A 26,874-nucleotide genomic window follows, 5' to 3' on the forward strand; every position below is an offset into this window, starting at 1 on the left:
TACAGAAAAGAAAATGCTTGTATAAAAAAGCAACAGGCTGAAGAAGATCCTCCACATGGAGGAAATAAACCATCACAAAAATTATTTGGAAGAGTAATGGTAATGATAATAAGAAAATTCAAATTACCAAAATTAGGTCCATATGACTAATGCCCTAAGCATGATATTTTTTTTTCATTTAACGCACCACAGAAAGAGAAGAAAATAAATATCATATGACATATCACTGTACATTGAAAAATTCAATATTTTCATAATCTAAAATAAAAGTAAGAAAAAAAAAGACCCTTGATAGCCTCATATTAAATTATATCACTGATCCAAAGAGTGGACAGAAGTACCACCAAACTCCATTTTGAAATGGTGATTAATGAATGAGTTTCTTCTTAATTAATCTGTACCTCTGTGTTTTTGCAAATGAAATCCAAGTGAATGCAGCTAGCTCACGCTTCAAGGTCAAATAATTAAATATTGATAGATGTTTTCTTTGCAGTGATTATCAAGAAGATACTTTTTAAAGTAGAAAACGGAAGATGGCTGTTGACAAGCAAAGTCTAAAATGTTCAAGTGAATCTGCATGAAACTGATCTGCAAGTTTGGTTTTGCTTCTAGCATCAATGCTTAAAACTATTTTTGAATGGAATTAAAATTGTATAGGTGGCATACATCCAGAGAAGAACAGCTGTCCCTATTGATACGCCAATTGTGCAGAAGACAGGCTCATGGTTATTTTCCCCATTCCATATTCACTACCTTTGAGAAATTTGGGAATAAATAAAAGCTACCATATTTCAATCATTAAAGCAAAGGTTTATATACAAATATTTTCTGATAGTGTGAAAATCATCATCAACCCAAAACTGATAATGTATTAGATATGATAGGAAGAGTATAGGATTTTCTTGGATGTTGTTATGATTGATTTTGTAATTATCATTAATTTGCAGGAGCAAGTACCCATTTTTGAATAAAATTGCTTGACATTCTATGAGGAAGAATCAATGGATACATTTCGCATGTTACTGAGATCTTGGCTGTTGTTGCTATTACTGCTATCTTTAGTATTAAGCCTTTTACAGAATTGAGGACAATAGCCTCTCAGGATGAGTGAATCAGATTTTTCCAGTGCCTGAGATGCTTCTTTATTACGACCTTACTGTTATTGTTTTTCTACTTCAATATCATGACATAATTTATCATATGTTGAATTTTGTTAAAAAGCAGTCCATCTGGAATTGTCACAAATGTGGAACCTGTCCCCAAAATAATAATAGATGTTTAACTCAGAGTCACAGTAAAATTTCATTTTACCTTTAAAAAGTTTATTGCACTCCTTGAGCATATAAAGGTTCCTTGTTTTTGCTTCTACCACAGACATGTCTTAATAATTCTGAATGGCATGTTTCCAATATTTGGAAAAAATAAGTGGAATTGTGAGTTACACAAATCTTTGTCTGATTTCTAGCTTTATAACTTATTTAAATTGTGATTTTTGCTTTCTAACCTATGCACCTTAAAATGATCCAGGTAAATTGTCTGATTTGCATGTCTGGTAACTGCTGATTGTAGGGATTAAAAGAGAAAATCGATGCAAGAAGCTAGCAGTGTGCCTGGCTCAATGTAAGCAAAATATTTGAAATAAAAAAAAAAAAAAAGACATAGCTCATCAATGGGATTTTTTTTTAGGACTTCCTTAATATCTGATCCTACATAATGCTCTAGGCTACTCTTGTATATTTTTTCTGCCCGAGTCCTAGAATCAGCCATTCATCCAAGTAGCCCTGGTACTTAACTAATGAAAAATGGTATTAGAAACCATGATCTGATGGACTGTTTACTACCAGGATAGAATTTCTTTTGGGCACTCTCAGCTCACAGAGCAGTTCATATGTGTACATGTATCTGTAAATAGATCACATAGTATGCAGCCTTTTCATAATGGCTTCTTTAACTTTAATATCCATTGACGTTTCCTCCATGTTAATAGTTCATTGCTTCGTAGTTCATAGTTCATTGTTTAATAGTTCATTTCTCTTTACCACTGAATAATATTCTGATGTACCACAGCTTGCCTAGCCATTTACCTGTTAAAGACTTCCTTGGTTATCCCCAGTTTGGGGATAATTCCAGTTTGCAATTATAAATAAAGCTACAATAAATATTCATGTACAGGTTTTGTGTAGACTTGAGTTTTAAATCAATTGGGGAATTACTTTGGGGCACAGTTGCTGCGTTGTATGGTAAGACTATGTTTAACTATGTAAGAAACCACCAAACTGCCTTCCCAAGTGGCTATGCTAGTCTCTGTGCCTACCAGCAATGAATAAGAACCCCTGTTGTTCCACACCCTCCTCAGAATTTGGTATTGTCAGTCTTGTGGATTGTAGCTATTCTAATAGGTGTTAGTGGTGTCTCATTATGGCTTCAATTTGCAATTCATTGAAGAAAAATGATGCTGAGCATCTTTCATATGTTTAACAATCTGTCTGTCCTTTTCCCTGAGGTGTCTTGTTCACAATCACTGCCCGTTTTCTTTTTTTGTTTTTTTTTTAGTTAATTTTTTCTCTGTATATTTTGAATGCAAGTCCTTTATGAAATACGATGTTTGAAAATGTGGTCGCCTAGCCTCTGGCTTGATTTTTCACTCTTTCAAAAATGTCTTTTGCATAGCAGAGGTTTTTAATTATATGTATATATAATTATAAATTATAAAAGTATATATATATGTATATTCTTTTTTTTTCTCTCATGAATCATGCTTTTGGTGTTGTATCTAAATACTCATCACCAACCCCAAGGTCACATAGATTTTCTCCAATGTTTTCTTCTAGAATTGTGGAATTGTATTTTATATATCTATGTCTATCTGTATCTGTATATATAATCCCTTTTGAGTTGCTTTTTGTGAAGTGCCTAGGTCTGTGTGTAGGTGTTTTGTTGTTTTTCGTCTTGATTTTTCTAGCATCATTTGTTGAGAAGATTATCCTTTCTTTCTGGAATTCCTTTTGTACCCTCATCAAAGATCAGTTGATTACATATTTTAAGTCTATTACTGGGATCTCTCTTCTGTTCCACTGGCATATTTATTCATGCTTTTTCCAATGTTAGTCTGCCTTAATTCCTGTCGCTTTATAGTAAGTCTTAGAGTGGGAGCATAAGTCCTCCAACTTTGTTCTTCTATTTCAATATTGTGTTAGCTATTTTAGGTGTTTTACTTTTCCATATAAACATAAGAATCAGTTTGTTCATATTCACATAACAGCTTGTTAGGATTTTACTTGGAATAGTAATGTTGTTACAAATCAATTAAGAAAGAGGTGATATTTTCAATATTGAGTCCTCTGATCTTAGAATATGAAACATCTTTCCATAAACTTAGATCTTTGGTTTCTTTTATCAGAGTTTCTACATATATATGTAGTATAATGTTTTATTAGACATATACCTAAGTATTTCATTTTTTGATGCTTTGTGTTTTTAATATTAAGTTATTATTTTCCATTTTCCTTTATAAGAAGCCGATTGACTGTTGTATATTAGGATTGTAGCTAGTGACCTTGCTACCACCACTTATTAGTTGCAGGTGTTTTTTATTTGCTATTTCCTTGGGATTTTCTATATAGAAAATCATGACACGTACCAAAAAAAAGAAAGATTAATTTCTTCATTCCCAATCTGTATACTTTTTATTTTCTTTTGTCTTATTACATTAGATATGATACAGTTAACAGTTGTTGTGATGGTAAGGTGTGAGAGGTAAGAGAAACACTCTGTGATCTTATTATTAAAGGTCAGTGTTTTAGTGCTCCTATGTGCTTTGGCTGTGAACTTGGGTATTCTTTCTTGCCTTCTCCCCAACACCTTAGTTGAGGCAGGAAGGCTAGAGTGTTCTGTAGTTGGATAATTTCCTTCCTCCAGGTGGGGTAAACGTCTGAACTTCTTTCAAAGTGGTTTCTCTCCCTTCCTCCCTTGCCTCTCCTCTTCCCTCATACCTACAAGCACTGCTAGAAACACTAAAGTTTTTTTGTTGTCCTTGTTGCTGTTCTGTTTTTGTTTTCTCTGGACTATTCTCTATGTGAAACTGGTAGGAGTCCTGGAGGTAAATCCTGTGAAGGTGTCGGACCCTCCCCTAAGTCATCAGTGCCCAGCATTTCCTCCCTGTCATGCTAGTCCATGCTTTGACTCCAGTAACTCTTCACAGTTTCCGTAACTATTTCTAGACATTTATGATTCCAGTGGCCACTGCCGCAGGGAAACTGATCTAGGCTGTAACTCTCTGTGTTGCCCTGTCTCTTCAGATTTTGGGGTGGTGATCTGACCTGAATCCTCAGTCTCTGATGAGTCCAAGTCGTTGAAGTTTAGCTACTTCTAGGATTTTTCTAGAAGTAAGGATGAGAGTAACAACTTCCATTCTCCTTACATTTTGGAGCTGAACCAAAGTTGTCTTTTTAAATATTTGCTCCCTCTATTCCAATGACGTCATCAACATTACTCATTACGGAACCACCACATTTGAATTTTTTTTTATTTATACAAAGCACAGAGCTGGAGTTTTAAAACAACTTTATTTTCTTTTACTCTTATTTTCCTGCTAAAGCTGGTGTGAACTTCATAGCTGCCTATCTAAGGGATATAAGATTAAAGGGCTGTCCTCCTGGTACTTATATCATAAAGAACAACAATACACTAACAAGCATAAGAAACAAGAATTTAGCAAAATAAATCAGATATCATATTTCTACCTTTGAATTATTCATAGAATGTGAAATATCTTAGTATTTGCTATGCATTTCTTGAACCAAATCTTGCCAAAAGAACAGAAGAGGTGTAAAGTGTATTATGATCTTAAATAATAGTCAACCTGTGATAGTACCATAAATTGTGTTTGCAAATTCGTGATTATAATTATATTTGTCTTTTATTTTCTTTAAAAATTTTCTTTGTTTCTTTTTTTATTTAAATATAGTTGATTTATAATGTGTTAGTTTCTGGTGTACAGCAAAGTGATTCAGTTATACATACATATTCCTTTTCATATTCTTTTTTATTATAGGTTATTACAAAATATTGAATATGGTTCTTGTGCTATACAGTAGGACTTTGCTGTTTATGTATTTATATGTAGTAGTTTGTATCTGCTAATCCGAAAACTCCTATTTGTTTTATCTTTAAGAATATCATTACTACGTTATTAATGTTTGATCCTGTTTCATACTCTCTAATTTTGTCTAAGCATAATGTTGATGCACTTAAAACATTCAGTCCACAAGCCTAGAAATTACTGATGATCAAATTCATGCAATCCTTGTAAAACTGAAACTCTGAAATTAGGGAGGTTCACCAGGAAAGTATAGCTTCATCTGAATCAGTTTCAGTTTTCTAAGCTTTTCATCCAAACTCAAGATGAAACATTTTCTGCTCTCTCACTAGGATGCATTTTTTGCAGACAGATTTCTAGTGTTCTTCAGTTTGTAACAAAACTTTCATTATAGAGATCAGAAGAAAGATATTGTGCAATTGAAGCTTCACCAAAAAATGAAAAGCAAAGTGTAAAATAAGCTGCAGCATCACATTTTTTGTACGGAGAGCTGAAGTGAAAAAAATAGTCACAGTCAACTATCATTGGCAGGAAATCTTACCTGCTGAAAGAGGGTGAGATTTGAAAAGTAGTACCAGGGAAGGGAATTAATATTTACTGAGAAAATCCTATGACCTTGGATAACTGACTGACCATGTCCTAATTGAAATTGGGTATAAAATAAGAACTTTAACAGATTCAAGCTCATTTTAATTTTCCCTGTCCAGTTAAATCAGACACAAATGACTTTTATGAAAGTGGTTTTTATTAAAAGTATGTTATTTTTCTTTACCCTTGTCTTTTTAGAAAATGGATACAAATTTTGATATGTTTTAATTAGATGCTTATTAAGTGCTTCCTCAGAGAAGCACCTGGATTTATCACATTTTTATAGCAGTGTCTTTCAAACTTGATTGCATATATAAATCACTTGGTGATCTTGTTAAAATGCATTCTCTGATTCCATAGGTCTGGCAAAATACCTGTGATTCTGCATTTCTAACCGATTCCAAGATGATATTCAGGCTGTTTGTTAGAGGCACCTAGTGCTTTGCTTATCCTTCTCTGTTGAGTACATTTTCAGAAATTAATTTCTAATTGAGTTGGTTTTCCACCCTAACTACACATTATTAGCTAACCACGGACACTCAAGAAACATGATACTTTACAGTGCCCTATCAATCCTACCGTAGTCATGTGGCTAAGAAACTCTAGCGGTAATATATCCAGTTTGTTTCCAGAAGCCGTGAGTACTCTTTTTTTTTTTCTCTTCATGGTTTCATGAATGCAGCTAAATTTTATTAAATATCTACTCTTGGTAGGGAATTATGTAGAATACTGTGTATAGAATAATGCCCAGCCTTTCTGGAAAAGTGCCACTAATTTTGTACATTTACTAAATATGCCTTTTCCTGTGTTTTTACTCTTCATTAGTGTTTTAAAGCTATAAACTATTTAAAATCTATTGAAAAGCACAGAAAATTATAGCAAGCACATGTTAGTATTTTGTCTTTGCTATATTCTCTCTCCCTCTTAACCTTGAATGTGGTTTGATACTCCCTAAAATAAGTGCCTTCCTCTGTCCTCCTCGCTCTGTGGTATATCTTCTTTTATATCATACTCCTGGACTGTTTCAGACTTTTTTACACAGCTATAACTATATCTAGACATAGATCTCTCTACAGATAATAGGTAGGTAGATGACAGAAAAATAGAAATATATTACATGGTCTTATTTCTACTTGCTTTTTGTTAATTTACGTAAATAATATCATTGTTATATGAATTATTTCAACTTGTCCAGTTCAGAGACAATGGTATGTATATCTAGACGATGCATTTGCAGACCTGATTATAATTTTATTGTTCAATAAAACACATTTATTAATTTCTATTATGTCAGATAAGTTTCTGCTAAATTCCTACTGAAAAAAAATGATGCAATAAGCTTCACAGAGCAAATGTCTCTGTGCACATGAGTGATGTGAGGGTACAGTGTCCCTAAGTATTGCCAACACTTCAAGTTGTCAGATTTGTGCAGATCTTACTAACTTGATAGTTATGGGGTCTTTACCATCCATTTCTCTGTTTACTTGTCCAAGTAATAAACATTCATATCCTTTTCCATTCAGTTTTTTTTAATTGATGAATTTCTTGTTCATATCTTTTGATCATTTTTAGGGATTTTTTTCACTTGTGAATAATTGTCAATTTAGCTATTCATATGTTGAGGGAACTAATTCTTTTCAATTATATGTTTTAAAAATATCATCTTCTTTACGGGGATATGCATATAAAAACAGATGATTGAACTTGGTGTACCCCCCAAAAATAATAAATAAATAAATAAAATTTAAAAAAAAATCATCTTCTAGTTGTGGATTATCTTTTAACTTAGTGTATGATATTTATTTTAATGTAGAAAATTTTCTAGTTTTAACTTTTTTTCTCCATTGGGAACCTTGTCGAAAATATCTAATTCAAAAAAATTATTTTTCAAGTTCTATTTTTTTTTTTACTTTTGCATGTATATCTTTAAGACTAGTAGATGACATTTTGTATGCACTATGCAATGGGAATGTTTTTTAATATGGTAAACATTATGCCCAGTACCATTATTATGTTGACTTGCATTTTGATCTCTTGTATGAAAAGTTATAATACATTCAGGAGTTTGCATGCATGGATATGCTTCCTGGCTACTTCCTTCAGAAGGTGTATTTTGTTTGCTGTTATACCAATACACACACTACTGTTGTTTCATGTGAGTTTGAAGAGTGGGGACATTTTAGTTCTTCAAATTTGTTTTCACCATTCTTGGGCTTTAATTCCTTCATAAGAAGCTTAAACCCATTTTGCCAAGTGTTACAAATGAAGACTTGAAATTTTTATTGGGATTGTGTGAAATAATTAGCAGGATTTGATAAAAGAAATATTTTGAATAATGTACTTCTATATATGATAAATATATGTCTTATTTGCAACTCCTTTGACACATTCTCATGATTATATTTATTAAAACTAACATGTATTTGTACGATTTTCCCCACCTAGATATGTAGCAGAATTTGATGGTATCTTCATTTTAGTTATATATCCACGTTTCATATTTATAGGAATGCTATTGTTGTTTGTATGATCTCATATTCTCTTGCATAGGCTCTTACAGGATCACATTTTTTTTTGATAACAGGAGTTTCATATTTTTCTTTTCATGTCTTTATTTATTTACTTACTTATATTTTGTTTTACCATCCGGAGACTTGGATACAATATTGTGCCTAATAGTTATAGTGTTAACACTTGTCTCTTCCATTGCAGCAAGCACTGCTTCTAAAATTTCAGCCCTAGACATTTATTTGGATAGCTTTTTTGAAAGTTATTGTCTATCAAACAAAGGGAGCTATCGTATATCCTCAGGTTCCGGCTATAATGTTTCAATTTCATTTATTGCTAACTGATTTAACCAAGTTTTAATGTCTATTGAAATGATCACATTACCTTTTTCTCTAATCTGTTAATAGGATAAGAAGACTTTCATGTATCTTTGATCTGATGTTAATGATACCATTCTCGTCATTCTATTGTAGGATAAACCTAGTTCAGTGATGATACATTGTTCGCTCTCATAATTTTGGTGAGAGTACTTAGGATGCTGATATTATATTTAACATTTTTGCCTAAATTTTGTAATTTGTCTAAATTTCTCCTTGCTTGGTTTTGCTATCAGACCTAGAGTAGCCTCATAAAATGAATTTGGGAACTCTCTCTCTCTCATTTTTCAGTCCTCTGGAAGAGTTTATATAATTTAAGGATTACATGTTCTTTTAAGGTTTTCTAGAACTTGATTATAAAAGTTCTTTAAAACCTTGTCTGGGCCTGGTGTTATTTTGTGTGCGGGAGGTGGGTGGGAAGGAGGGTAAATGTTAAACTACAGCTTCTACAGCTTTCATTTCACAAATGTTTGGTTAAGGTTTGTATTTCGAGTCTTTTTTAACAAATTTTAAATTTTGAAAAAGTTTATTTTACGTAGGTTAAAGTTATTTATATTGTTATTTTGTTTTTAAGCAACTGAATTTATTGTTCTACATTGTGCTAATTCCTAATGTTAGTGTGTGTGTTTTCTTTATATTTCCTTGATAGGTCATAACAGAGTTTCATCCACTGGATTTATCTTTTTAAAAAATCAGATCAAAAAAAAATTTTCTGTTGACTTATTCTCTTTTCATTAATTGCTAGACTTTATGTTTATCATTCCCTTACTTTAATATTTCTTTTGCTTACTCTTTTGTTCTTCTTCTAACCCTCTGAACTAAATTTTCATCTTGCAATTCTTAACCTTCTTTCTAACTGAATTTTAAAACAAACAGCAAATTTCCTTCAAATGACTGCTGTAGTTGCAAGCCCAAGTTTTGCTATATAGTGTCTTCAAGGTTAATCAGAGCTAAACGTTTTGCACTTTCTGTTATTTCTTTTTTAACCCAAGAATTATTTAAATGTGTGTATTTTATTTCCCAAGGCATGAAGCTTTGGAATATCTTAAAATATGAATCCCCTGTTTTATGGTATGTGCATAATATAGCTGCCTTTTTACTTGCTGAGACTTTTCTGTGTCCTCTGCTGGTAATTGGAAATATTCTATGTATGATCCAAAATCATATATATTTCAAAGTCATATATATTGTCTAATTTGGGATCTCTCTCTTTCGTTCACCAATCTTGTTAATTGCGTTTTCACTCTACTTTTTTCAGATCCGTCACTTACATCATGATTTCTTGAGAAAGATTTGTTGTAAATAAGAGGTGTTAAAAGTTCTAATTATTTTGTACATAACATTCAGAATTAATTAATACTATTTAACTCAATGCACCTCTATTGGATCTCATCAAAACATCCAATCTGCTTTGTTAGATTTTTAGGTTTTTATTTGTTTTTAACTTCAAGCAGCCTATCAGCCGTCTTCTATTTTTTGTGCCTTCTTGATTCCCTTAAGCACCATAAACCAGCACATCCATCACTCTCTCACTAGTATTCCCAGCCCCCTGTAAGCTTATCCTTCTACTGTCCTTGTTTGCAGGGCCACTTCCATTTCTTTTACACTAATAACCTTCACTCTTTCCAAAGACCACTCTCTAACCTCAACTAGAATCATTGAACTAAAACAAAATCACGTCAATTGTTTCTTCCCATCTAAAATCTTTGATGACTTTCCATTGTCTGTAAATTAATCCCTTTACAATAACTTGAGATGCTCCACGGTGTTGTTTCAGTCTACCTCTCACCTACACCTTGATCCCCCTTCCTGCTCTCTTTCACCTTTTAAGAATGCAGAGCTGCCTGCATGACAAATGCTCTTTCATCTCAACATCACACTTGAAGGCAATGGTTCTCAAAGTAGGTCCCTGGGCGAGCAGCATCAGCATCCTCTGGGGACTTATTAGAAATGCAAATCGTGGAGTTCTCGCCCAGACATACTGATTCAGAACCCCTGAGGATGGGCCCTGGCAGTTTTCCCTCTATCAAATCTTGCAGGTGTTCCTTTTTTTTAAATTTAACTTTTATTTTATATTGGGGTATAGTTGATTTACAATGTTCTGTTAGTTTCAAATGTACAGCAAAGTGATTCAGTGATCCATTTACATATATCCATTCTTTTTCAGCTTCTTTTCCTGTATAGACTATTACAAAATATTGAGAGGAGTTCCCTGTGCTATACAGAGGACCTAAGTGTTTCTGATGGATGTTAAAGTGTGAGAACCATTCCCCCAAATTATTTCTTCTATTTGAGACAATCCCTCTTTTCCACCTAAACCTGCTTTGCAACCTGTCTTATGCTTCAGGCTTCAGATTAAGTTACTTTCTCAACAAGGCAAAATAGATCCTTAAATCAGGTTGAGTACACATGCCATATGCACCTATGGTGTGAAGCACTTTCCTGATATGATCTGTTATCATGTCACATGCCAAATATTGTCTAATGTCAGCCTTCTGTGGGAAAGCGTGGGTTCTGTCCAGCAGGGAACTTCAATAGCCTCTTTGCCATGTATTTTCAGTGGTTGCCACATACATCGAATGTAGATAATTAGAAAATATCTTTGAATGAGTGAAAGCATGGTTTAAACAATGTTTTGCTTGTTGAAATTAGTTATTTCCACTCCTCTCCTCATTTTCTAGGTGTATTTCCTGAAAGAATTGATATGACAGAAGTCTGAACAGCACTATTCCACTTTTTTTTTAAGCCAGTGATGGTGGGTTAGGATTGTCTGTAGATAGGAGTTATCTACATCCATAGATATTTGGGGGAAGTAATTTGTTCTAGCACAGACTCAAGCTTCAATGTAGTCAATGAAACAATACTCCTTAAGAACTCACTTTGTGCAGAATGGTACTATATATTTTCAATAGATTACTACAGCTGTGTTTACAGGTGAACCTGGAAGGACAGCTAGGGGTCAGAGTTTGAAATGCCAGATGTGGGTTGAAGTGTGAGAGGTTAATGGCTGTGCTCTTTCCCTCGTCCTTCACTTTCTACCTTTGGTGGCCTCGTCCTGCGCTTTATAAAGCTCTGAGAAGTTGTTTCACCTACGAGGACTCTGTTTTCACTATCTGCGTTTGATTATGTTTTCTCTTCTTTATTAAGAATCAATTTTCTTCATTATACAAAGAAATCTGCTGGCTCGTTGCTGTTGTAGCAGTATAATTTGTAGTGATGTGTAGTTTCATTTTTGGAATTTAACTTGTGTAGTTATATTTCCAAATTCTGTATTATTTTCCTGTATCTCTCTTCATTTTATGTTCATGTAAATTTTCAGTCACCTTTGTGATTGCTGTAAGTGTTTTTAAATTTTGTAATTAAAATGTTCTTTAATATATTTTTGAAGTTGTTGTATAACAAAGAGAGTCCAACTCCAGGATGGAAGATGCCTTAGAGGACTGGGGCGGGGAGGGTGGGGGGGACTCGGGGGGGGGGCATCAAGGAAGGGAGGGAATACGGGGATATGTGTATAAAAACAGATGATTGAACCTGGTGTACCCCCAAAAAATAATAAATAAATAAAAAAATCAAAAAAAATATATTTTGCATTATTTTTTGTCTAATTTCATTGAATTTTTCTTTGCCTATTTCTAGCTTCCAATTTCTATTTTATACTTTACATTGTATTATCTTAATTTTATTGTTTTATGTTTAAAATTCCTATTTTTATTTCTTATAATTTTTTATATTTGCAGCTCTATCTTTGTTTATTTTCCTGTCTCTTAACTTTTGTATGAGGTCTTATATTTTAGCATGTTAATTTTGTTTTACCCACGCATTATTTATTTTGCAGATTTTGAAACTGTTTAAATTGTATGGTTTATTTTTCATCAACAACAAAATGAAAAGGTAGCCTCCTGAGTAAGGGAAAATTTTGCAAATCATATATCTGATAACGGGTTTATATCCAAAATATGTAAAGAATTCATACAACTCAATAGCACAGGAATGAACAAGCCAGTTTTAAAAAGGGCAAAGGATCTGAATAAACACTGTTTTAAGGAAAACACATAGATGGCCAACAGGTACATAAAAAGATGTTCAACATCACTAGTCATCAGGGAAATGTAAATCAAAATCACAATGAGATATCACTTTACACATGACAGACGCGGGGTGCAAGGATAAGTGCTGGTACTTGGATGGAGCAGTGGACGAGGAACTGCATCACAGTCCCTGAAATAATCATGCAATGTAAAATGAGAGGCACACTCAGGAAAAATACCATGTGAGTATAAGAGCAGGCCAAGGGTAACCTGCAAGACCAGAAAGACATATTTGGGAAAGTAGATGAGCAGAATCTTCTTGGCAAAGAATAGGAATCGCAGATGCCTAAGGCAGAAAAGGGGTTTGTGGTATTGGAGAAATAAAAAGATCTGTAGAACTGCAGAGTAATGCATGGGAGTTTAGAGCAAGAGTAGTGTCTGGAGTGTAAAGAAAAAGTTGATCCTAATTCTGGAGTTTTACCAGAGCCCAACCACAAAGTGCCTCATAGATCATACATGCATCTTTAACTGTTCACTCTGGTTCCTGAGTGGAGACTAGATTTAGAGAGAAATGAGAACAGAATCATTGCAAGGTGGTGTGCTAGAGAGATGAGAGTGGCTTGCACTAGGGTGGTAGAAGTGGCAGTAACAAGAAGAGGGTGGACGTGGAAAATATTCAGGAAGTAGAATCAGCAGCACTTGGCTTTGTAAGTTGGGATATAGCTTCTGGCTGAGATGGGAGCATTGGAGAAGCAAATTTTGGGCAAAAGATCTTCTATCTGTTTAGAGCACATTTAGCTTAAAATAATCATGAGGCATATGTATAAGATTCTGATGATTCAGTTCATATATATGAGCTGATAACAGAAATTTGAAAAAGAGATGTATGTGGCTATCAAGAGTCTATTGTTGGTATTTGAAACTTTGAGAGTAGAAGAGACTTTTGAGGGACTTAGATCATATAGTAGGGGTTCAAGGTTGTATAGAAGACAACAGGGCAGTGAAGAACATGGATAAACATCAGCCAACGACTTAGTAGAAAATCCAAGAAATGTGTCTCTAACATCAAAGAAAATATCGAAAGAAGGAAGATGGTCAAACATGTTGACAGTTGCTAAGGAACCCAGTGAAATTAGCAACTGAAAGTTCATTGGTTTAAGCAACAAAAACACATTTGACTTTTGGCATAGTTGTTCCAAAGCTATTATTTATAAGTTAAGGAGTGAATAGGAAGTACGGTAAGGAGAGAAAAGAGACAGAATTGGAAGAGGAATGTGGAACCCAAGGAAGGTTTTATAATAGATGAGAACCTGGGTGGAATGTTCGAATTATTTTGGCACCACACTAAAATGATCGAAATGTTGCTTTTTTGTGGCCTTTCTTTTTTAAAAAAATTGTATAGCTTAATTTTCACATTTTCCTATCTTCACAACCATTGGTATTCTCCAATGCCACTCCAAAGAGGGTGAAAAAGAGCATGGACTTTCCATGCCTAGAAAGATTTCCTAAACACCACATTGGAGACAGTAGAGAATACATTGAAGGGCATGCCACGTGAACAAGCTCACTGAGCACCCAGACATGGGCATATAGGTGTCCATCAACTTCCCAACAATATGCCTGCAGGGACCCCTCCACTGCACCCAGTAGGTGGCTCAATTTCATAATTACTCTTCACTAATATAGGTCATTATATTTGAGTTCTGTTGATGTTACCACCTCACCCAGTCCTTGTGCCACATTTATTTTACAACTTGCATCTTAACATAGTAACTCACAGAAAACTAATCACTAATTCACGCATTTTCCTTCACATATCTCTTGGCAGTCTTGCCGCTCCCTTTCATAATATGATAACCTAGAAAACTGTATTTCCCATATTTTATACTCACCACACTCTGTTCTAGTCTGCTTTGCCTTCCCAACCCCATTATCCTTTACCCTCAAGTCAAAATGACATTAATAAATAAACTCCAGGGAGTAAAAAGAACCCTCAAGAAAAAGTGTCAATCATGCCTGTCGTATTATGTATTCTTTATTAAAAATCAGTTTATGTTAAATTATATGCATTAATATTCTAATCTTCATATTATAATCAGTTAATTAGTAGTAATTAGTATAGTTTAGCCCAAAATAGCTGCCTTAAATCTTATGTGCTCTTTGTAATGTTACTTATATCTCTGCAACATTTAACTATTTAAAAAGATTGCTTATTGAAAGAACAGCTTGAAACATTTTAAAAATCATAGTTTTTTTTTTTTTTTTTTTTTTCCAAACTCACAATGTCTTAACGTGAACTCTAAAGAGCATGGCTAAGTTAAATGGTGTCAACTGGAATTTGAAAGGACTGTGTATAATTTTTATAGCACTGGTAGTGGATAGAATAATGCCCCCAAAGACATCTATATTATAATCCCTGAACCAGGGAACATGTAGATTTACAAGTCAAAAGGGATTTTGCAGAAGTGATTAAGGTAAGAATCTCGTGATGGGAGATTATACTGGATTATTCAGGTGAATCCAATATAAAGACAAGGATTCTTATAAGAGGGAGGAAAGAGTCAGAGAGAGAAAACGGTAGGTAAGAAAGGAGGTGAAGGCCTGATTTAGAGATTTGAAAATGCTGCTTTGCTGGTTTTGAAGATGGAGGAAGGTACCTGGAGCCAAAGAATGCCTTTTCCTAATGCTGGAGGAGCAAGGAGATAGAACCTCCTCTAGAAGCTATAGAGAGCTCTCAGCCCTGATGACACCTTGATTTTGACCCAGTTACCCTCACCTCATACTTCTGATCTCCCTCACTATAAGATACTAAATCTGTGTTGTGTTAAGCCACGACGTTCGTGGTAATTTGTTGCAGCAGCAATAGGAACCTAACAGGACATTCTATAATCACTCTGCAATGTTACTCATGCATTTTTTTCAACACGACACACTTTGCTAGTGATTTCAGTGTTGGTTTATGCAGCTGTGGCCATTTGTATTCAGTGAGGGACACTGAGGTGGAGACAAAGAGAGGCCAACTCTGCTGTAGATATGAGGTGACTTGCAAGGACTGGGAAGGTCAGAGGAGCAGACAGAACTGACTCTCTCCCCTCCCTGATGACTGGACATATCAGAAACGCCACCTTCTGCCCAGTCTGTGGACCCCATTTGGTTTCAGAGCATTTCCACATAGCATCTCTGCTACTGCATCTTAATCCTTAGTCTCATCCCCCACAACAGCTCACAAGGACTACGGGCATTTTAAAAGAGCCCACCCATAAAGAAAGTGAAAGGAAAAAAGGGAAATGTACATGGTATTTGTTACTGTTAACATTTTCATTCCTGTGAGGCTCCTGTGACTCTAGTGTTTTATAAAATGCAGAGAGAACTTGTCTTTTCTCTTGGAGGTAGGGTGGGGGTAGCAGGCGGGCATCGATTTACCAATCCTGAAGCAACTCAGAAATTATTCTGAAAATATTACTGTGGATGTGAAAAAAATTAAGATGTTTCCCTTTCTGACATTTAGCTGACGGTAAAAAATAAAAATAAGGAAATATTTTTTGTACTCTGGAAAATGTGTCAATACCAGGGAAGTCCGAATTTGAATGCCCTTTAACTAATCAACAAAATCTTTGCGCTTTATTCTCTTCACCTGTGTTCAAAGTTTGACTACGTAATTTTTTTCACAACAAAGATTTGCCAAAACGATGCCCCACATAAAGATGCATAGTTCATTTCACTTCCAGGTTAACTAGAGACACAAAATGATGACATTCTATTGTCACATCAGAATGCCACCATTAACGTATGACAGAGCTCTTTACAGAAGTATGAGAGAATAAATGTGAAAAAATCTTATTTAGCTGGCTCAATTTAACACTAGAAAAATCTGTGAGTCATGCCATAAGGGCTGTGTCTAAAACACACAAAGAAAAAAGAATTATTCCCAGTGACAATCACTGAGTAGTTGGGCTTGATGGTTTTTTAGCAGCTGTGTGCAAATCATTACATATCAATGGCCATGGGGAAACACTGTCAACATCTGGAGTTTTTATTAAACAAATACCAACAGCTACCATTTGATTGCTCTTTCCCAAAGCAAAGATTAAATAATAGTCCGTCAGACACCTGCTGCATGAGATTCTTCTCCGCAGCCTTTCTTCCCCATCAAGCGTAAAGTAGCATCTTCCTTGCATTCTCTAGCACACAAAACTTGTCAGTGTGTGTGGGTGTGGGTGTGTGTGTGTGAGATTAAAACTGGAAACAGAAGAAAAGACTACTGATTAATGAGAAACACACTTTCTTCTTTACTTAAACAGGAATTTTAAAAAATTGAAAATGAGATCATTGCACTATAACATGGTCCTGCATTTTTCTGGGAATTTTAGATGCCACGTGCCCTTTTATTATAGTATTAACGTGTTTTGAAAGATTACTCACACACAATAGGACTTGGAATGAACCATAATGAATTCCAAAGATAGAAATTTTGGATGCCTGTTAAAACAAGAGCTATCAGAGTTGGAGGAAGGAGACCACTTAGTTGCATAAATGTGTTCACCTAAGTTTAAGAGCTGTATCCCTGGGAAATCAAACTGTTGATCTAAAGATCGACTGGAACTTTGCCAATGCTATGCAATGGTCATACTAGATACAAACATGGCTTTGACTTAGCAGCACCTTTCCCAAAGACAACTGGTCTTTCCAGAAGGAAAAAGTGCAAGCATAACAGTGTTATCAATAAGCATCATTTGAAATTGTTTGTATCTACACTACTGAAAATGTGGTCTTCAGACCAGCAATATCGGAATCACATGGAAGCTGCTTAGAAATGTAAATTACCGGATTCCACAAGTAACCTATTGGATCAATTTTTGCAAATGTGACCTAGTGTCTGGGTTTTAATAAGTTTTCTAAGTGATTAGTATACATGATAAGCTAGAGAACCACAAGTTAATGTGATTTGAGGGCATCAGTAACTTGAATTTGTTTGTAAAATGTTGAGAATATTCAAATTTAACACAACCCCCAAATGAATGGTCATATAGAGATTCAAGGTCTATAGATGTAGTTTTCAAACACACCTCATTAAAGACCTTCCCTCGTATTTCATTTTGCAAAAGTGTGCAGGTATGTGGGATCAGGTCCCTGTAGAATTTTTTTCCAAATTTAGTTTTAAATAAAGAAATACATGTTTTTAGTGTGCAGTGGGAGTGGTTTGTTTACGTGAGATGGAATAAAAAATAGTTGGAGTTAAAAAAACAGTCAAGGCTAAAGGAAATTATTCTTGGTTATAGAGTGTTTGAAAGTGCTTTCTAGACTATAAACTTAGATATAATAGTTGAAGTTACATTTAGAGTGAGAAATGAATTAATTTTACTCTGACTACCCTGGTGTAGGCTTTTTGTTGTTAGGATACTGTAAAGAATATTTAGACACTAGTAAGTGCATCATTTAAGTATGTTTTCAAATGAAGTTAGTGAATTAAGCCTGGCTTAAAAATGGGAGTTAATTATATGCACATAACAAAAATGTGTTGCCAGGAAAGTTGCTGGAATAATATCAGCAATTTGCAGTTCTCTTGCTTTACTTCCATGGTTGCAATGCATCAGCAAGTTCATGTTCAAGGGAAGCAGAAGGGGAGAAAACACAGCATGAGACCCTTTCCTCTCTTTAATCAGAAAAGCAAATCTTTCTTTAAAGCCCTCCAACGGGCCTTAGATTAAGGCTCACTGCCCCACGAAGCCACCCTGAAAGGGAGGGAAACGGGGGTGCCAGTGACTTTTACATCAGCCTGTCAACTATGCCTGAATAGCCACAAATAACATGGACCTAACCCAGATCATTTTTCAGATCAATAATTCTATAATAAATAGATATTTGTTTAGCGGTTAATGTCAATTACCAAGATGTTCTTGAAACAAGTTAGTTCTTGAAACCCTACAAATGTGTTTAAAGATGAACATCTGTTTATAGGCTCTCCATCTCTGAGGATTCTAATAATTGGTTGAATAAGTGTGATAGGAAAAACCTAAGTAGTCATTTTTCTCATCTCCTCTCTGCAAAGAGAGAGACTAATATACAACAGATGTTGGTAGCCTACACCCTCACTTACCTAGGGAGATGCACTGCATGGCTGTCCTCAGTGACCTATTCTGGTACCTCTATGCATATTATCTCAAAGATGCTCACCCAGGACATCGGACTTTGTCAAGCACAGCCCTATCAGCCGCAGGGAGCTGAACTCAATGAACTTTCAAGGTCTCTTTTAAGGCTATTATCGGATTTGCCTGCCTGTGTAGTCTCAGGACTTGTTTATATCCACATGAGGTCAATGCTTCCTCCCTCCTATTAATTTTCCTGCCATCTGTGCTGCCAGATGTAGTGAGAACAGGGGCGGCACTCCACCCTGGGGAAGAAAAGGCAACTCCGCCCAACAGCTCTGCCCCTGCTTCAGAATTGATTCTTCTCTTTGTTCCAGGAGATCTGTGCTCTCATTTACCAAAAGTCAAGGGCTGAGTGTACAACCTAGTTGAAAATAGCTATCCATTTGGCGCAAAGAAGATTCAACCTGAATGGACATATTTCAGGTTATTGCACATATTTCTTCACTTTCGTCGTTCATAAAATATTTTGGAATTTACCAGTCAGCCAGAGATATGCTAGATTATGGCTTGGTATTATTGAGGGATTGACCAAAGATAATTGGGATAAGATTCACTCAGAGAAGGAATTACAAGGAGCATAAAGTAAGGAAAATCAGGGCCTGAAATTATTTTATGAAAGCAGTAGAAAAGACATAAGCTTCCACTTTCATTCCTGGAGTAAACCTATAAATTATCCCCTAAATGTGAGATGTACCAAAACAGGGAAGTAGTGTGTTGTCGATGGCCCGCATTACTTCTAGCTTTTCAATGTTTTTCTTATTCATTTTGTACTCTTGATATTATAGCACTGAGAATAATGGGAAATGTTGGGAAATTATTTCTTAGCTTTGAGTTACTCTTTTGTAGACTGTTTGAGCTGGAAAGTTCTTTCAAAGTCATTCGTCTATCTCATTCCATGTTACAGATACAACAACTGAGGCATGCAGAGATGAGGTGATACTCTCCGGCCCTTTTTTCACACAGAGCTACCTGTTGTAGAGAAAATGGCTCATTCTTGCAATAATTAATCCAATCTGTTGGACATGTTAGCATTTTAGTTAGCTTTCACACATCTATCTACAAATCCTATCAACCAAATTGAGGGTTGTATTTGTTGAGTAGAAAAACCACTTCTCTTTAAATTATATGAGTACTAGCAGCTTTTAGGAATAAGTTTACCTTATGGTTGAACCATTCCTAATGGTGTTCACAAAGATGGAATGTTCAACTGAATCGAATAGGAAATGATTATAACAAAATATTGTACTGCTATTACTACTACTACTGCTACTGATAGTAATAGTAATAACAGAGTATAGTTCAATCTCTTCAAGTTCGGCCTTTCACGGACTTTGAAATTTGATAAATCACTTAATCAGCCAGGACTCCCTTACCTTAGATTGAGATCTTCAGTCCACAGGTGGATCTGTTGCGCCTATAAGCTTTGCCTTTTGTAATAAAACATTGCATATTTTAGTTTTACTAAATTTTAAATGGAGTTTTAAAAAAGCTATCCAAAGGCCCTACCCAAGAGAAAAATAAAGAGGAATGGGTCAGCAGAGGTAAGTTCAACATGAGGGATGATTTTCTGATCAAAATCCTGAAATCCTGGGAGGACCAAGGGCAGAGGTCAGTATGAATATTCTAGAAGCCAAGCCAGCTGAAAAGAAACTACACGTTTATCGTCTCTGACTTAGGCTCTCACCACTCACTCCCATTTGAATGGATGGCATCAATTTCAATACACAGATTATCCACACTTAACTACTCCTGTGGCTTTGTAACTCCTGAAAGTTTGAAATAGATTAATTCAACAATTAATTTCCAACTCATTGGGGAAATTGGAAACCCAAATGTGTAAACATTTGCAGGATTTGATTATCCATACCATTCCAGCTTTAAGTGTTCTCAGATTTTATTAATAAACAGAGTTGTTCACACATTTTAGTCGAAGCATGAGTATACTCTGTTTTTAAGTCTGTTACATTCGCCCTGTTATTCCATAAAATAAAATGCAGATCCCATCTACATCTATGGTAGTTTTGTCATGTATAGAGCTCTTATTATGAGCCTTTAAAATTGTATATGTTACTGAGCTTTTATAATCAAATGAACAATGCAGACTGTTCAGCAGTATTTGTTAGGAATCCTCAGGGAAAGTACTTCTCTTAGGGTAGAAGAAGAAACCACACATAAAGTAAAGCACACATGGGGCGCGTTAGAAGAAAAATGCTCAGGAGGCAATAGTTTATTCCTGAAGATTAGAAAGACATTTCACAACCTTTGATCAGTTCTCTTCAGTGTTGGAAACCTACAGGTACTGAGAGCAAGCAACCTCACAGAACTTCAGAAATAGTTCAACCCTGCTCTGATGCAGAACACAGTGGCAGATATTAACAGGGATTAGGATAGGGGCCAACTTGCCCCTTGGGCTGTTCTCTCCCTGGATAGTTGCTGCTACACCTGGGAAGGGGGTCCACCATGGAGTTTTTTTTTTTTTTTTCTGTTTGCCTTTGGTGCTCTTCTTCCTGTCCTTTGAGTCTCACCTTCTACCCTTGAGTTACTTTGTCATTTGCTTCTCAGGGGTCTGCTAAATCCATGAACAGGTACTGAAGGAGTTCCCTGTTGTGAGAAAACACAAGACTCAGAAGATATTTCTTTTTTAGAAACCTGCAAAATATTCTTACAATGGCACAACTGAAGAAAATGCTATAGTTGCCTTTTTATTCACGAGTAAACAATAGTAAAACAAGAAGCAATGGAAACATCAAAGATGAATATCCAAGTTGTTATTTCCATAATGGCAGCTGTAATATAATACAAAGAGCGCTGGATTTGGAGACAATGAAACTAGTTTTACATCTCAGCTCTGCCGCTTACTATATGATCTTGGATTTTTTGAGCCTCAGTTTCCTAATAAAATAGAATAAAGACAACCTCTTCCCCAGGATGCATTGAATGGCAAAAACATAGGGCATGTAGAAGCACTGACTGGCCCATGTAAGTGTTCAAGAAGCATGGATGAAAATCAGCTACATCTGAGTTTACATACTAATTCAGATCGCCTTCAGTATTTGTCTGGGGGTTAAGTTCCTTTTTAAATATCTAACTCAACCTTGACCATATAGCTGAAAATTACATTCAGACCAAATTATCTATAAAATTTCCACATCAGAGATTCATTCCATCTACTCACTACCTCTACCTCTTCAAACTGCTTTGGACTAAATCATATTCCAGGAACACAGAATAGAGAGTGCAAATTCATCAGCCATGTATAGTCAGTGGAAACTGCTCCTCCACCCCCCAAAATACTTCATCTACAAGGAAGAGACCATTCGTTTTCATGTCACTAAATCTCAAGATTATCAATGGGAAAAAATGAAGTTCACTGCCTATTATATGAGATTATCCTGCTTCATTGAGTCCATGACAACCAGGCTTTGTATAATTGTTTTTCTTTTCTTTATATGATTGTATTTCATTATAAAACATTTTATTTATTAAAGATTGTTTTATTATGTGGATATATATTTTTAAATATCTAATGGAAAGGGCAAATTGTGCAATGATGAGCAGTATGCAATGATTATATACTATATGAACATCTTATATATTTTAGAGTAAACTAAGAATTTTTTCAAGATGAACACTAAATTGGAAATGGTGATTATTCTTGGAGAGGGATGAAAAGGAATGAGATTAGGGAAGAGGGGCTAAAAGGAGCTTCAATTACACCTACATTTTTTATTTCATTAAACACACACACACAAATATGACTAAATTTCAATATTGGATGAAATGCTGAGTATAAGTGAATTCGTGTACTATTTTAAATCTTTTTTTTTTCTAATTTTTGAAATGTTGAATCACAACAACAAGTTAACATACCCAAATAGAAGTTTAAAAAAATGGAGCAGGTCCTAAAAAAACAAGCTGGAAGACATTTTAATTTTTTTTTGCAATCCTGAATAAACCACATCTCTTTAGGCAATTAAAACTACTATGAGTGCATTTATTCAATTACAGATTTCACTGAACATGGACATATTTTAGGGGTCAAGATTTCACAAGTTTGAAAGAGCTTCAGAACAGGTTTTCAGTGTTCATTTTTACTGCAACATGCACATCTTGACATAGAACTTCCTGGATTGACATTATCCAACATGGCACCAAACCCCAATTAAGAGAGGTGGTTCTCAAAATAATATCAAGACCTTCACTGAGCCTGTGAACACACCTGCACATGACGCTCCTAAAGCTTCATATTTTTATTTCAGCAAGCACCTTCCTTCAAATTTCCCATAAATCCAAATAGCACTCCTGCGTTGTTACACTGCTTCATGACATCTGGTTCTTAGTGGAAGGTTGTGGCATAAAGTAGCGCTTAGACATTTGGAAAGGAGACTCAGTACACATGGCCCCTCATCTGTGTATTTTCCATGCAAATAGAACCCGGATGTAACTACAGTGTCCATATGGCCTCAACATGGAAAAGAAAAATAAAAAACTATATATTATATGTGATAAACCCATCCAGAATGGTAATTTTAATTAATTTCAATTGAATGAGCATTTATTAAGGGTGACACTTTTCTACATCCCATGGGAAACATGTTTAGACATACTACATGGCTTCAAGATCTAGATGTTTTAAAAGGGACTCAGGGAACATATAAATAAGAATATGAAACAGACAATTCTTAGGACATGATATTTCATACAAACGTGTACTCAGAAGAAAATTAGGAAGGCATTCTGGGAGTGATAAATTTCAACCTGGGCATTGACGGATGAATAGAAAGTTCACTTGGACATATTTAAAATAAGTCGCTTTGTTATCAAAGTAATATGTGTTCACTTTAGGGACTGGGGGGCATTCAGAGAAGCACAGTGGAGGGGATTTCTTACTGTGCATGATAAGCTCGTGTATTTCAATGCGTGAATAACCCTCACATCCCTTCCTAAGAGGGGTCCCATTGGCAAAAATACTCCAGGTTCCCACAGAAATAAATGCAGCTAATGGAACTGGGGAGCCTTGGGACAAGTTTATGCTGAGGAGGTGTCATTTTTCCTCCAAAGTAGAAAACAGATTCCAGTCTTCCCTATTTACCGTGGGGACACTTGGAAAAGCTATTGGGAAGAAAAATACATAACTTGGAGATATCGTGGGTTCATTCCAGATCCATCGTGGGTTCATTCCAGATCCGCCATAAAGCATTTATCATGATAAAGTCAGTCACACAAATTTTTTGGCTTTCCAATGCATATAAACGTTTTGCTTACACTATACAGTAGTCTATTGTGTGCAATGGTATCGTGTCTATAAAAACAATGTACATACCTTAACTAAAAATATTTTACTGTTAAAAAATGCTAACCATCATTTAAGCCTTCAGTGAGTCATAATCTTTTTGCTGGTGGAAGTTTTAAAATATCGTGAGAATGTCCAAAATGTGACACAGAGACACGAAATGAGCAAATGCTGTCGGAAAAATGGCGCCCTTCAACTTGCTCTCAGTAGAGTGGCCACAGCCTTCAATTTGTAAAAGATCACAGTATCTGCAAAGCACAAAACAGAAAGTGCAATAAAAGAGGTCCTAATGTAAAAACTGCGGAAAGAGTAACAGATATTGTGTGTTCAGATTCGGGTGGGTGACCTGAATTGGCTCAAAGTTTCAAGGCAGCTGATGGCTGTGGTGGGGTGAGTGGTTTTGTAGTTTGTAGAAATTGTTTTGGAAATGTGTCCCGGTTAAAAAATATAAGCACTTTACCTAACACATTCTATTTCTCATTGAGATAGATCTCAAAGCTTTTTAATAGAAAAGCTGTATTATTTTTTAAAAATGCAACCCAAATATTCTCTTTTCTGTTTGTCTGTTCTTTACTAGGCCTTTGCCTGCATACTGTTCTCCTGCATTTTTGCCTTTTTTCAGTGGTAACCATGCGTGAGGCCCTTCTCCATACTAATTGCAGAGTTAGAAAAGATGATTTCAGGAAGTATCCCCCTTCAGAGGGCTTGAAGTCTAATGCCTGGCCTCCCTGTCTTGTCCTAGTCTGGAGTCACCGAACCTTCTGCCACACGTTCCTCTGATACCTGGGTCACATGTGGGTAGGTTCTTAATCCATCATGGCACTAGGCTGAGACTGCTCCTGACATCATGAAAGAAAGAATTCAAGAGACACGTTACTAGTCAGGCTTCTTGAGGGTCCGGCTTGTCCAGCTCAGCGTCTGTCACCTGCAAATCTGAGGCCCAGGGCCATCTCTGAGTCCCCAAAGCAGGCGTCAACCTCCTCGTAAAGTCTGAGTCCGAACTTCAGATTTTGTGAATTCGGATTCTCAACTATTTCCTTAGCTGGTAATACTTCATTGTGCCCATTTCCTCTGATCAAGTTGTCATAAGAGCAGTTTACTCTGCTGCAGTCGAAACCAAACATTAAATGTTCTTAGTTACTTCTCAAACTGTATTTCCATAAGGAAATTAAACAGTTATGCTTCTATATCTAGGTACTTTTTCTATAACACATCTATTCCTTAAATATTAGGTACAAATTTAATTCCGATATAATGATTTATAGTTGAAAACAGAAAGGAACATACTGCTTAGAGATTCCCCATGTGGACAGGTTTAACTCATTGTAAAAGAAATCTTAGTCTCGATATTTACCATTATTATTATTATTTTTGTTATTTAATCTGAATTTTCATGGAAGTTGATGTCTTCATATGAGGGATGGACATAGGTACAAGTCCTGTCTTTCTAATGTATTTTAATCCTGAGATTTCTCAGAACACTTGAAACCATTCTTGCATCTCTTCTTAACTAAGGATTAAGCTGATTAAATATCTAACTTGTGGGAAAAGGAAAGGAGAGGCCTCTCTTCATTATGAAAAAAAGAGCACAATTTATCATTTAGCTTTAAAGATAGGATGTTAGAAATAGTATCCATAATGATTCCTTTATCTGTTGTCCTGTGCACAAACAAAAAGAACAAAGCACAAATTTCCTCTAAAACTCACTCTTGAGAAAAGATGAGAGTCACAGGTAACTTATTACTGTAGGTGACTTTGTCAGTACTGATATTATTCATTCTAAACCTTTTACTCCGCTCTGTGTTGAAGCATAAAATCATGCTTTACGTGTCATGAGGGTGATATCTATTCACGGGTCAGCCAGACAGTGGTTCCATATTTTCCACGTTACACTGGCCTCTAATAGAACCTCGACATTATCATTGCATTAACACAACTGTCAGAGAAAGAACAGTAAAGAGGGTGATGTACACACACAAAACGACTGTTGCTTTATACTTACGTATTACACTTGCATACTGGAAGCATGCATATAAAGTATATCTATGCGTATATTATATAAGTATAGGCACACATATTTTTGCACTTCTTTTTTTTCTTTTTTTTTTTTTTACCATTCGTCAGTTTTCAATTAGTACAGTCATCTGTGCAACTGGTTGCATTTTGACAAATCATGAGAGTGAGTATTAAGATTTTTGGCTTCTAGAAAAGACTAGCGTACAATGTCTCCTTACTGCAGTAAGTAATCAGAGGACAGTCAAGTCCAAAGATTCACCTTATCAGCCAGCAGCTGAATGATGATCTCTGTCTGTAGGGAGTTCAAGGGTATTGATAGGAAGAAATTGTCTGAGAGGAAAACTTTAAGAAGGAAGAAGAGACTGCACACCTAAGGCTGTCCTCTACCCAAAGACAAAATTTCTTTGGAGAGTACGCAGCAGTACTAACAGCATTCTAAATTTAGAGGAAATATAAGAACATATTACATATATATTAATATTATATGTTACTCAGGCAATATTTATGTATATGCAAAGCAAATTTCCAAAATGTTTTTTGTGTTTCTGTACCATTAGAATCAGAGCCTTTACTGGACTTAGCGCAGTGTCAAGACTCTCAGCGTCACAGCTGAAATCTAATCATATTTTCTCTCGGAAATCATTTTTGCTTAAGCCTAGAAATGGACTAACATGCCTCTGAATGCAGTATAGATTGTTTTGATTTTGTTTGCATATACATTTTTGGAAACATATGCAATATTTCAAGGAAATTTAAGATGAAAATTAATTTAAATATAAAAGTTCTAGTAGAATGTTGAGATGAAATTCCTCATTTA

Source organism: Hippopotamus amphibius, chromosome 14 (genome assembly GCF_030028045.1).
Source record: "Hippopotamus amphibius kiboko isolate mHipAmp2 chromosome 14, mHipAmp2.hap2, whole genome shotgun sequence".
NCBI lineage: Eukaryota > Metazoa > Chordata > Mammalia > Artiodactyla > Hippopotamidae > Hippopotamus > Hippopotamus amphibius.